We start from the raw sequence: 13,882 nt of genomic DNA, 5'->3' as shown, positions 1-13,882 counted from the left end.
TTGCCATACCAAATGGGATTTTCCCCCTGATTCCTGTTTGTTATATTTCATTGTTGCTGTACAAAAATGCCTTCAATTTCTGAATATTGACTTTATATCCCGCTGTTTTGCCAAATTCATTCATTAGGTAGAGTAGTTTTTTGGCAGAATCTGTAGGGTTTTCTGTGTACACTATCATGTCATCTGCAAACAATGAAGTTTTATTTCTTTTTTTCCAATTTGGATGCCTTTTATTTCTTTTCTTGCCTTATCACTGTGGGCACCAAAACCAATACTGTATTGAACAGAAGTGGTGAAAGTGGATATCCTTGTCTTGTTCCTGACCTTAGTGGGAAAGTTTTCAGTTTTTGTCTGTTGTGTATGATATTGGCTATAGGTTTTTCATATGTGGCCTTTATTATCTTGAGGTATGCTCCCTCTACTCTCATTTCACTGAGTATTTTTATCATAAATGGGTGCTGTACCTTATCAAGTGCCTTTTCTGTATCTATCGATATGATCACGTGATTTCTGTCTTTCCTTTTGATTGTGTGATGTATTACGTTTGTTGAATTGCAAATATTGTACCATTCTTGTGTCCCTGGAATGAATCCCGCTTGATTGTGGTGTAAGATCTATTTAATGTATTGCTGGATGTGGTTTGCCAATCTTTTATTGAGGATTTTAGCATCTATGTTCATCAGCAATATTGGCCTATAGTTTTCTTTCTTTGTTGTGTCTTTGTCTAGTTTTGGAATTAGGATGATGGTGGCTTTGTAAAAAGAGTTTGGGAGTCTTCCCTCTTCTTGGATTTTTTGCAATAGTCTAAGAAGGATAGGAGTTAGCTCTTCCTTAAAAGTTTTGTAAAATTCTCCTGTGAAAACATCCAGTCCAGGATGTTTTCCATCCAGTCCAGGGTTTTTGTGTGCCAGGAGTTTTTTGATCACTGCTTCAATTTCATCAGCTGTTATTGGCCTGTTCAGGCTTTCTGCTTCTTCTTCATTCAGTTTTGGGAGATTATATTTTTCTAGAAATTTGTGCATTTCACCAAGGTTTTCAAATTTCTTGGCTCTTACTGCGAATATAGTTCTTCAACATAACTTCTTAGAATCCTTTGTATTTCTATGGTATGAGTTGTAATCTCTCCTCTTTCATATCTGACTGTGTTTATTTGGCTACTCTCTTTTTCTTGATGAGTCTGCTTGTTGATTTTGTTTATCTTTTCAAAGAACTAGCTCCTGGATTTATTGATTCTTTGGATTGTTCTTTTAGTCTCTATGTCATTTAATTCTGCTCTGATCTTAGCTATTTCCTTCCTTCTACTCACTCAGGGCTTTGTTTGTTGTTGTTCCTCCAGTTCTTGTAGATGTAGGGTTAGGTTGATTATTTGAAATGTTTCTATCTTTTTTAGGCAGGCTTGTATCACTATGAACTTCCCTCTTAGAACCGCCTTTGCTGTGTCTCATAAGTTTTGGATTATTGCGTGTTCATTTTCATTGGTCTCCAGAAACGTTTTGATTTCTTTCCTGACCTCATTATTAACCCATTCATTGTTTAGTAGCATGCTATTCAATCTCCATGAATTTGAGGTTGGTTTTTAATTTTAGGACCTTATAGGGCCTGAAAAGTCAGAGAAAATGCTTGATATGATTTCAATTTTCTTGAATTTGTTGAGGCTTGTTTTGTGTCATATTATATGGTCCGTCTTTGAAAATGTTTCATGTGCATTTGAAAAGAATGGATATTTTGCTTCTTGGGAAGAAATTTTCTATATATGTCAGTTAAGTTTATTTGATCTAGGGCATTGTTCAATACTGCAATATCCTTGTTGATATTTTGTTTGAAAGATGTACTCATTTTTGACAGTGGAGCGTTAAAATCCCCTAGTCTAAGTGACACTTAGCATTTTTATGAAACTATATTACTATTCTATAAGCCAGACAGAGAAAGTCAAATACCATATGATTTTACTTATAGATGAATCTGAAGAACAAATTAGAAAGAGACTCATAGATACAGAGAACAAACTGACAGTCATCAGACAGGAGGGAGGTTGGGATGCTGGGTGAGAAAAGTAAAGGGATTATGTATAAATTAGTAGTTACAGAATAGTCATGGGGATATAAAGTACAGCATAGGGAATATAGTCAGTAATACTGTAATAACTACTCATGCGCACTTGAAATATTGGTGAGACCACTCTGTAAAGTACATGACTATCTAACTACTATGGTGTATGTTGGAAACTAATATAGGATAATACTGAATGTAAACTGTAACTGAAAAATATAAAAATGTTAAAAAGAGCCTATATTACCATTCTGATAGCTTTCGCCACTTCCTCAGGTAATAATTTTTAAATGTTCATTTAGCTCTGGGATTCTTGGAGCTAAAATCACCCTCCAGGGCATCTAAACATAAATCCTCTCTTGGGCCTCAGTTTACATACCTCCAGTGAGAGAGAACTCATTACATTGTAAGGCAGCTTATTTCTGGCAGGACTCAGCTAAGTTGAGCACAAAGAACCCTCATATTCGCCCCTGTTGCTAAGGGACCAGGAGGTACCTCGGCCACCTTTTGATCCTGAGGGAGTTCACAGTCTTGCAGAAGAGACTGTGTCATTCCAACAGTCTGGGACACAGTACAGGCTGGAATTACTTTCTAAGGAGGCATTTTATGAAGCCTGGTCTCCTGTACAAGATTACAAGTTCTACTGCAAGCACTGTGGATTTATGTGGGTCAGACCAGACTCTATGCTTACTTGAGTCTGAGCACTCCTCCCAGAGAAATGGGCCCTCTGAGGATGTCCGAGCACAAAATGCTAACTCAAAACTGTTGGTGCCCTAGAGCCCTAGGACCTTTATACACATTAATGGGTGAGGTTGTGGTTTTGCAGATGAAATGGAATAATGTACGTGAGAGCCACCCATGACAGGGTCTGGCAACAAGGAGTACAGGCTTTTAAAAATGTTTGCTGGGGCCCTGACCTCTATTGCTCAGTTGGTTGGACATCATCCCACAAGGCAAAGGGTCACCAGTTTGATGGTGGTAAGGGCACATGCCTGGGTTGCAAGTTTGGTCCCTGGTCTGGGCATGTGCTAGAGGCAGCCAATCAATGTTTCTCTTGCACACTGATGTTTCTTTCCCTCTCTTTCTCCCTCCCTTCCCCTCTCTATAAACAAACATAAATAAAAGTTTTAAGATTATTTGCTGGGTTTGACATGCAAACATGCTAGATCACAAGACCACATTCACACTGTTCTTCAAGGAGTTGCCAAGAATGTGGCTGCTTGCATCCTGCTTTTCCAACTGGGGATTTGCTGTGGCAGCTCCACTGAACGGCCCAGGGAGGAGGGTGTGAAAGAAAAGATGCCACAAGCTAAACAGGACAAGCTCGGGGGAGGCCTGCGTGGCAGCCTTACGAACTCAGAGACCTGAAGTAAGCACATAAAATGGTCTGAAATTAAAACTTTCTAACTAAAAACAGTTCATGGCTGATAGTCCTGGGCTAGAATCTTCCCTGACAAAAGTCAGTCTTTACCTTAACCGAACCTGTCTTGTTGTCTCTTTGCATCTGTTATAATATACCTTTGGAATGTCAAATTTCCCTTTTTCTGAACCCCTCAAAGTGCGGGCATCGCATCAGGGAGAGACCACAAATCCCCTCATTGTTACTGTTACCATGTTAATTGACGGTTAACTATCCTGTACTCACCAGTGTAAAAGTAAGTGTCTATCATTTCACATTTTATACAATCCCAGAGGTCCAACCCCACCACTTTGCTTCCTCCCTCCTCCCTAATCTACCACCAGTCGATTTCCTATAACCCCCTTATGCCTCCTCTTTTGATTGTAATGTATAAAATAAGGTGCTATACTGCCATTTTCCAGAACATGATCTCAACTCACTGAGGTCTTGCTTCCTGGCAATTACCAGTTTTGCTAAAATAAACTCAAAAATTTTTTTACAGGCTTGGATGTTTCTTACATTGCCAAGGGGGATCTGGAAGACTAGTGTCTCACCAGGGGTCTAAAGTCAGCTCTGCCTGTGCTCCCGCACACTGCTCTCCTTTCCCGTGATAGTGGTACCCTGAGGGAATGATGCGGGGATGAGAGGGATTAGGATGAATGGAGGTTTCAGGTGGCAGGGTGGGCTGTGCTTTTTTGCAGGAGTCAAGACATGGCAAGGCTGGGTCCAGTGGGAAGGTGGTGGGCACTAGAAGGTGCTGCTCCAGAAGCAGGTTTGAGTCACACTTCATGGTGGTAGTGACACCATGGCTGAGCAATGGCAATGCATGGAACCCCAGTACACAGAGACCTCACAAACAGAATAAATCTTCATCCACCCTTGCTCATGTAAGAACTACCTCCTAATAGGAATGAGAACCCCACCCCCTATACCCTAATTATGAAGAATCATTGGGGAATGATGAGACATCTGGTCAACCTTCCAGATTCATAGCCTCCTGACCAGTGAGTACTCATCTCCGACTTGCATGCCCCAGTGACAGAGATCTCACCACAAGAACAAAGGATAGCTGTGCTCTTCTTGGCTAGGGATGCTTAGATGCTTAGCTTACCCCTTGCCCCAGTAATTAGGGCACTAATGTGGAGGAAAGCTGCAGACACAGTAGGTCCTAGTTCTGGCTTGGCCTTGGCACTCCCCTTTGCACGATGGGGAAGAGACATGACTGAAACCGTGAGGGTTGTTGTGGGGCCAGCAAGAATGGGGTTAGTCAGAACAGTGGCTGGGAGGGCAGGCAACCATGACCCCCTCTAAGCAGCCTTGAGAGAGGGTGGCAACTCTGGTCATAAGACCCAGAATTACTTAGTGTTTGCAAACTGTGCAGGAGCTAGCATCACCTGCAGAGTAAGGTGCCAGTCCTCTCCTTATCCTTCCACTGCATGGACCTCTGTGAGGAACACTCAGTCCTCTGAGTATCCCCCAGCGGGTAACTGCCCAAGGATGGCTGGATTGTTGGAGAACTGAAAACAGTAATGATGTTGTGTGACCTTAGACTTGTCCCTGACTCAGTTTCTCCATCTCTAACCAGGGATTAGCCCCAAGGTCCTCCCTCCAGTGCTAATGCTCAACGGCTGGGCTCTGGGCATTTTGGCACCTAAGTATCTCTTAGCTCCTCTTTTCCTGCTTCCTGGGGCATCTGGAGTGTTCCTCTTCTCTCCTTTTGAACCCAGCTGTTGGACTCTGGCCACCACACGTGGATGCAGAGGATTGGCCTCCTTGCCAGCACAAGTGAAAAGGCAGAAATAATGTTGGGGGCAGGCAAGGGTGATCAGGGGCCATTTCTGTGTCTCCTCAGTTCAGAGTTGCTCTGAGGTGGCTGCATAGGCCATCATGCGCACTGTTTGGGTGGGACTGACCACAGAGTGGAGGGGCAGTGGCTATTCAAAGTGCATAACCAGACTCCTGCTTCTAGTGCAGAAGTGCCCACCCGCCAATTACAGAGCATGCGCAGAGCAAAATGCACAAGTTGACCTGGCAGAACGAACTGCTTTCCCTGTGAATCTGCTCCCGTGGACAAACATGGGAGAGGGGACACTGTTTTGTCTGTTCCGTTTGCTTCAGGGATAGATCAGCTGGGATAACAGTTGAAAGCATGGCAATTTAAAGTGGCAATTGCCTGGCAAAAGAATGAGAGGGGGGCTTTCTCTATGACTGGGTGGGGAGGAGAAAGCCTTGACTCACCTCTGCTGAACTATCCCTGCTCCATCACAGCCGAAGAATAGCCAATTGTGGGCGGGATGGGGTTTTCCCATACTCAAGGCCCTGGTCCAGGGGGATCCCAACTCAGGCTGGCAGGTAAGATAGTCCTGACACTTGAGACTCTTTTGGAACAGGGTCAGGAGATTGCCATGGCTGTTTCAGCCCCCAGCACTATTTCCTAAACCAATTACCAGCCTCCTAGGGGTCTGACCCAGAGTCCCCTCTCAAGACCAAGAACCAGCCTCTGGCCCACACGATAGCGGGAGGGACTGCCCAAGGTCACACAGGGAGTCAGGGGTAGGTCGTAATCCGATCCTGCCCCTCCAGAGCAGACGAAGCTCCCGATTCCCCTCCCTGCAGCGTCTATCAGACTCCCAGCAATTTCCTGAGATGCCTCAGCGTCCTGTCTGCAGTATCCAAACCCCGGACCAGGGCGGCAGAATTTCTCCGCAGGGCGGCGGGAGCAGGGTGGGAGTGCCGACGAGGAGAGCGGCTTCTCCTGGCAACCCTCTCCCCGGGAGGCATAGACGCGGAGGTGAGCACCCCGGTCCCCCCTTCCCCAGGATTGCGCGTTCAGCGTTTCACATAACCATGGAAGCTAAACTGCCCGCATACTCACCGCAGAGCGACATCCGCAGAGCCCCAGCTCAGAAAGACCGGCCGTTGCCGCCCCCAGGCCTGCGTAGCCCGAGCCCCCATACCTGAGAGCCGGATGGCCTCTTACCCCCATTTCTACAACCCAGCAAAGAGCTTCGTCCCCGCGACTGCGGCCTCGGAACCTCCTCCGGGGCTCAGCTCAACTGCCCGCTACCCCCCACCCCCTCCCGAGTTGCCCACAGCTTCTCAGCTTCTCGGCGTCCTGCAGCCGCGGCCTCCGGTGCGGAGCAATAGCCCAGGATCTCAGCGAAGGAGATAGCCCACCACAGCCCCAGCTAGCCCCCGCCCGCCCCCCGGCTCGCATTCTTCGCCCCGTCCGCCTCCTACCTCTGCGGGACCGCCAGCAGCAGCCGAAGCCCCGCAGTGCCAGCGGCGGGCGCGGCCCCGGCGCCTCAGGCCGGCGGGGCGTGGGGGAAGGGGCGCAGGAACGCTGGGGAGCTCCAGGCTGCTCCCGGCCTTCCTGCCGGCTCCACCACCGGAGGTGGTGTAGTAACCTTGGCTGTGGCCTCTGGAGCCCTGCCTCAGTTTATCCCCTTTGAAGGACGGGGTGGGGGGGGGCAGTTAGGGAAGGAGGGGTGGAATGGGAAGGTCGGTTCCGCCCCGGCTGCGGACGTCACAAGAGTAAGTTGACAGTGTTGGGGGTCGGTGGGGCAGCTGCATGAAAGGGCCCCAGGAGCTGGGTACATACAATCCAGGTGTGTTGGAGGTGGTAATGTGGTCCCAGCGTTTCCCTCGGACTCTTCAATACCCCTAAGGAAACACCTAGTAAACACAGTCTCATGTGTCTCCCCAAGTACCCTGATCCCTCCTACAGAAAACAGCAAACCTGGCCGGTAATGCCCAAGCCCCTCGTCCCAAGCCTCCCCAGGTCATAAATCAGAAGATTGAGGCTAAGAAGTGGGCAGCCATTGGCCCAGAGTCAACAGTATGTGGGGGCTGCGTGCATCCACCCTTAGCACCACGTCCCTCTGAGTCCTATCCAGGACTCGAGCTCCTTACATTTTGGGCAGGAGAATCCGGGCCTGCGGGCAGCACCTCTCATCACGCAGCAAACATTGACTCAGCACCAACTGAAAGCTGGGGAAGGGCCTCAGTGGCCTGGCGACTGTCCTAGAGAATGGGGTAGCACCTTCTTGGCGTGGAGAAGAAGTGGCAGAGACAAGAGATAGGAGAGGCTGGGCCTAGATGGGGCAGAAAAGGAGGGGTGCTCCAGGATGGGTGCACCTAAGGAAAAAGCAAGGCTGGGAATGCGCATTGCCGGCCTGGGAGAGAGGAGAGTTCCGAGAGCCCTGAACACCAGACAGAAAAGAAACAAACGGCTTCCTTTCCTGCACAACACGGAGCTGCCGACTGAGAGCTTCAGTAGCTTGGGATGTATTTAAGACGCGCCCCCTGGTGGCCAGAAGGTGAGAAACGGGAGGTCAGAAGAGCATGGCTGGTCCCACCAAGAGGAAAGTGGGCAAGTGATGTAATGAGTCAAGAGACTGGAGTCTCTGTGAGCCCTGGTGCGGATGGGCTGTGTGACCTTGGGCAAGGCACTTCTCTCTCTGTGCTTTTGAGAGGGAGGGAGATTGATTTTCAGCTCTGACACCTCATGACCCTGGACATCAGGGCCAAGTGGATCAGTGGATCCAGTAAGGAACTTCATGAAGCTTATTTCGTTTATTTGAGGTAGAAACTATTATCCCAATTTTGCAGGCATGGTCACTATAGCACATAAAGGGTAAGTCACCTGCTCACACTCACACAGCTGGCACTTGAACACAGGCCTTTGAGGCTTCATAGTCTAAGCAGAATGACCACCTCAGTCTCCTGTCTTGAAGCATTTATCAAGCATCCAAGGTGTTCCTGAAATATACGAGGCTCTGGAAGACGAAAATGGAATGTCCAGCTCCTGGCAGGTCTGCCTCATCTCCTGGCAAGAGTGGGCCCATAGAACCTATTTGGCCTTCACAGAGACTTGACCATAGTCACTGGATGGATGGATGGGCTTATGGGGCAAAGCAGAGGCTCCATTTCAAACCCCATGTTTCATTCTTCTGTATTGTTGGAGCTTTTGTTTTTGAGAACTATGAATTTTATAATTTCAAAAATATTTTTAAAAAGAGCACTTAGAGGAAGAAAATATGCCTGTAGTTTGAATAATCAAAACTACTTACTAGAGAAGCCACGACATTTTGTCATCAGTGCCAGGAGTGAGTTACTTGGCTGGTAAAAGGTAGGTGAGGGAAGCGAGAGCGAGGTTTTTAGAATCTGTTCAGCCTGGGCAAGTCCCACTGTCCTTCTCATCCTCATTGCATTCATTTGTGAAACAGAACTGATTGTAAAAGCTCTGCCTTGCCTCCCTTCAAAGATTGCTGTGAGGATCAAGTGTGATGTGTAAAAAGGTAGTATAAAATGCACTGTGTAAATATTTTTATTCTCAGAAGCCATGAAGGGAAATACTGATTAATTTAACTATATAAAAGTTAAAACTTCTAAATTGAATAAAAAACAACACGAAATTTAAAAAGACAAATGGGGAACTTAAAAATATCTGCAGCACATAAGAGAAGTTAATTGAGGAAGATCAGCTGAAAGTTAATTTCTCTGATATATAACGAGCTCTTTCAAATCACTAGGGAAAAGATGACTAACCAATACGAAAATAAAAGCAAAATATGTGCACAAGCAGTTCACGGAAAGATATTCAATCTCACTTATAATTAAAGAAATACAAACCAGCCCTGGCTGGTGTGGCTCAGTGGATTGAGAGCCTACCTGCAAACGAAAGGGTGGCTGGTCCAATTCCCAGTCAGAGCACATGCCTGGGTTGCAGGCCAGGTTTCCAGTAGGGGGCGCGCGAGAGGCAACCACGCACTGATGTTTCCCTCTCTCCCCCACTTCCCCTCTAAAAACAAATAAAATTAAAAAAAAAAGAAAAAAGAAATACAAATCAAAGCACAACATGCTTGCCACTTTAAAAACTCTTCCAAGTTGGCACAAGTGAACAAATTTGAGAATATTTATGCTGCTGAGGGTGAAAAGAAGTGAGTGCATTTAAAACATTGTCAGGTGAGGCTCAAGATGACCCTTTTCTTAAGAGTAATCTGGCAACACTGTGCAGCTGGACAACACATATGCAAATCCAAGGACAGGCAGCACAACACTCTGTGTACAAACAAGTAAAGCAAACAATGAAAAACACCTCTGGTGTGCAATAGGGAAGGAGGGGCTGCATAAAGACATATCCATACTCTGGGACTTTTTCTCAGGACAGAAAGGCCTCTGAAATGCATTTGTAGTGAAAATAGAAGGGCCAGAAGACTTTGTATATTACTATCTCTTTTGTAGACATTGTAAAGAGTTTCACATATATGGAATTTCCTCATTTTCCCCCCAGAGTATATGCACATACCAAAACAGCTATTGGTGGCTACCTTTTGAAAAGGACAGTGGGGTGGGTGGAGTGCATATGTGATGAGCTTTCATTTTTCATTTTATACTTTTCTGAAGCTTGGTTCATTTTTTAAAAAGTCAGGTATTATCTAGTGTATAGGTATAGGCTCGTGGGTCAATTAAATCTTCTTTATATGCACTAAAAATTAAGTAATTATTTTTAAAGTGAATAAATACTGTTGAAATATTCTTATTACTTAAGTGCACAAATGGTTCCCCAGGTATTATTATGATCATCTATTTTAAAAATGTGCCTTCTGCTCATGGACTGATAGGGAAAAATCTTCAAGATATTTGATCAGTAGAAAAAAAAAGTGTGTGGCATGTTATTTGTAATGTAAAAAAAGTGGGTAAAGAATACATGCTGATACATGCATATACTGTCTCTGACAAAGATGCTTAAGAAACTACTGGTACAGTGGTGCCCTGGGGAAGGGAATGGAGAATTTAAAAACAGGGTGGGAAGGAGATTGGCTTTTTAAAATGAAATGTTCCATTTAAATATTTTCTCGCACATACTTCTGTTTTTATTTTCAAATTATCTTTAAAAAATAATCATTTCTGAAATTGGATATGGAGTTGGAAGGTCTGGTTTCTAAGGCCTGCTCTGACATGAACTGGGAGTAATTCCTTTTGTGACCTAGGGGGAGAGTCACCTCTCTTCTGAGCCTCAAGACCCTCTTCATTTAGTGGACAGGAAGTATGGGGTACAATGAATGTCAAGGCTCATTACAACCCTGACTCCATGCCAGCCTCAGAATCTTCTCTCTGGGAGAGCCAACTAGATATGAAAACAGAGGCCAAGGGTCAGTGGCCTTGGGGATGCTGGCTTCCATAACTTCTAAGATCATTCCTGACTTGCCAATATACTGTTCCTTTTTCCTTCTCCACTCAAGGTGGCCCACCTGGAAACTTGGTTCATATTTCTTCTGGGAGAGAGGACGTAACACTGGGCACCCATGTGGGGCTGAGATGTCAGTGGAGGCCAAAGCTTCGTGTTGGGAAACAGAAATATTCACCCCATCCTGAGATCAACCTTGGCTTCGATCCTGCTCCTTTCCCCCAACACAGGGAGCTCTCCATCCCCATGGCCATTCTGGTTCACCTTCCCACCCCCTACACCACATTAGTCATCAGTCAGACCTTCTGTGGCTCCCCTTTGCCACAGCAATCAGACAAGAAAAAGAAAGAAATGACATCTGAGGCATTTTCCTGACTTCTGGCCAAGATGGAAGCATAGGTAGACACACTGTGCCTCCTTGCATAACCAAAGGAAGGATGACAGTAAGAAATAATCAAAATTGCCAGAAAATTGAATTGTATGGAAGTCTGACAACCAAGGAGTTAAAGAAGAAACATTCATTCAGACTGGTAGGAGGGGTGGAAATGGGCAGCTAAGGTGGAGATGACACATGGCAAGGCTACAGCTGGCAGACCTGGAGGTCCCACATTTGTGTGTGAGACAAACCATGCAACCCAGGATTCCAGTGCAGGAAAAGAAAGCCTCAAAACCTCTGGCTGTAAAATTCTGTGGGGGCTGTGGTGGTGGGAGAAAAATTCTCAGCCTCACAGGAGAGTTGGATGGAAAGACCGATAGAGTTCTAGAACATACACAAACCCACTCACCTGGGAATTAGCACCAGAAGAACCAAATTTGCTTGTGGGGTAAGTGAGGACAAGAGCCAAGCAAGTGGCATTGTTTTCTCTCTGACCCCTCCCCCCACGTACAGTGCCACAATGCAGCAACATGGGTTGCCCTGTTGTGGCAAAGCATCAACTATTTCAAAAAAATTCAAAAGGAAGGAAGACTGCCAAGCTTATTTTATAAGGCCAGCATTATCCCGATTCCAAAACCAGATAAACGCACTTCAAAGAAAGAAAATTATAGGCCAGTATCCCTGATAAACATGGATGCAAAAATCTTCAATAAAGTATTATTAGCAAACCGAATTCAGCAGTCCATTAAAAAGATCATATACCATGAGCAAGTGGGATTTATTTCTGGAATGTAATGTTGGTTTGTAAATTAATGTGATATACCACATAAACAAAATAAAGAATGAAAATCATATGATCATATTAATGGATGGCAGAGAAAGCACTAAACAAAATGCAGCAACATTTATGATTAAAAAACCTCTCAGCAAAGTGGGAACAAAGGGAACATAACATCATAAACCCACATCATACTCTATAAGGAAAAACTAAAAGCATTTTTCTTAAGATCAGAAAAAAGACAAGGGTAGCCACTTTCACTACTTTTATTCAACATAGTATTGGAAGTCATAGCCACAACAATCAGTCAAGAAAAGGCATTAAAGTTATCCAAATCAGGAAGGAAGGGATAAAACTGTCATTATTTGCAGATGGCATGATAGTGAATATAGAGAGCCCTAAAGATTTCACAAAAAAACTAGAACTGATATGTGAATTCAATAGAGAGATGCAAAATAAGTATTCAGAAATTTGTTGCATTTTTATACACCAATCATAAGCTATCAGAGAGAAAAACTAAGAAAACAATCCTACTTACAATTTAATAAGAAAATAAAATACCTAGGAATGAACTTAACCAAGGAGGTAAAAGATCTGTACTGAGAAAATGACAAACCACTGAAAAAAAAATGGAAAAAGATGCAAATAAATGGAACTATACAAGGTCAGTGCAGAAGGTATCCAGCCATGTAACATGAAAAATAGAGACATTTATTCAAGAAGACACAAGATACAAGAAACATTGTATATAGGACAACGATGCCTCAGTCCCTTTCAAAATAGGCACCTCGGAACCTCACACAGTTCTCCCAATCGCCATCAGCTACCACGTCATATTTTCCTGGATCTTATCTGTGGTCTGAAATCTATTCCCTTTTAAAAGTGATTTTAGTTTGGGGAGAAGCCAGAAGTTGCAGGGCACCAAATCTGGGCTAATGAGGGGCTGAATTACCTGGGTGATTCAATGTTTTGCAAAAAAACTGCATAAGACATGATGCATGAACAGGGCACTGTCTTGATGAAGCTGTCGATAGCTGTGGGCTTCTGAATCATCCAAATAGCTTCTAAGAAGGAATAATGTTCAAGCTTATCACAATATTTGATAGATTCATTGCTCTACTCAGTCATTTTGTATCCAATGGCCACACAGTACATATGCTCACTCAACAGCATCTACCACCTTCACTGACTAATAAAGTCAACATTGTTTATGCATAAGCATTCCGGTCCCTTCTCATTGGCTTCCAGATCACACCAATGTCATGCAAATGGTTCTTGTTATATTAACAGTGGCTGGACTTCTAGACATACCTCATATACTGTGCTTATGAATAAGAAGAATTAACATCATTAAAATGTCCACAGTACTCAAAGCAATCTATAGGTTTAATTTAATTTCTATAAAATATCAATGGTGTATTTCAAAGAACTAGAACAAATAATCCAAAAACTTGTTTGGAAACACAAAAGACTAAGAATAGTGACTAAAACCTTGGAAAATAAGGACAAAGTGGGAGGTCTCATACTACTTGACATCAAACAATACTGCAAGGCTATAGTAATCAAATCAGCACAGTGATGGCATAAAAACAGATGCATAGATCATGGAACCAAGTAGAGACCAGAGATAAACCCACACTTATATACTTAATTAATCTATGACAAAGGAAGCAAGAACATACAATGAGGTAAAAATTTAATAAATGGTGCTGGAAAAGTTGGACAGATACATGCAAAAAAAAATGAAACTATATCATCTTCTAACACAAAATACAAGAATAAACTCAAAATAAATTAAAGACATAAATAGAAGACCTGAAACCATAAAACTCCTAGAAGAAAACCTAGGCAGTAAACTCTTCAGTATCACTCTTAGTGGAGTTCTGGTCAAGATGGAGGTGTAGGTAGAAACCTTTGCTTCCTCTCACAACCAAAAGGAGGATAACAACCAATCTAAAAACAATAAACAACCAGAAGTGCCAGAAAATCAACCTGCATGGAACTCCAACAACAAAGGAATTAAAGAAACAGTCAACCAGACCAACTAGACCAGTAAGATGGGTGGATGGAGAGAACCCACCACAAGAC

The 13,882-nt window shown here is 44.2% G+C and overlaps 1 protein-coding gene across 8 annotated transcripts in view; it reads right to left on the bottom strand.

Moving 5' to 3' along the window:
• The window catches only part of IQSEC1 (IQ motif and Sec7 domain ArfGEF 1), a 443,112-nt gene that overhangs the window by 112,702 nt on the left and 316,528 nt on the right, over positions 1–13,882 (bottom strand). The window lies entirely within an intron of this gene.

Source organism: Artibeus jamaicensis, unplaced genomic scaffold, assembly GCF_021234435.1.
Source record: "Artibeus jamaicensis isolate MK-2021 breed Jamaican fruit bat unplaced genomic scaffold, CSHL_Jam_final contig_793, whole genome shotgun sequence".
Classification (NCBI taxonomy): Eukaryota; Metazoa; Chordata; class Mammalia; order Chiroptera; family Phyllostomidae; genus Artibeus; species Artibeus jamaicensis.
Note: the sequence above shows the minus strand (reverse complement) of the source record. Positions and strands in the feature narration are given on the sequence as shown.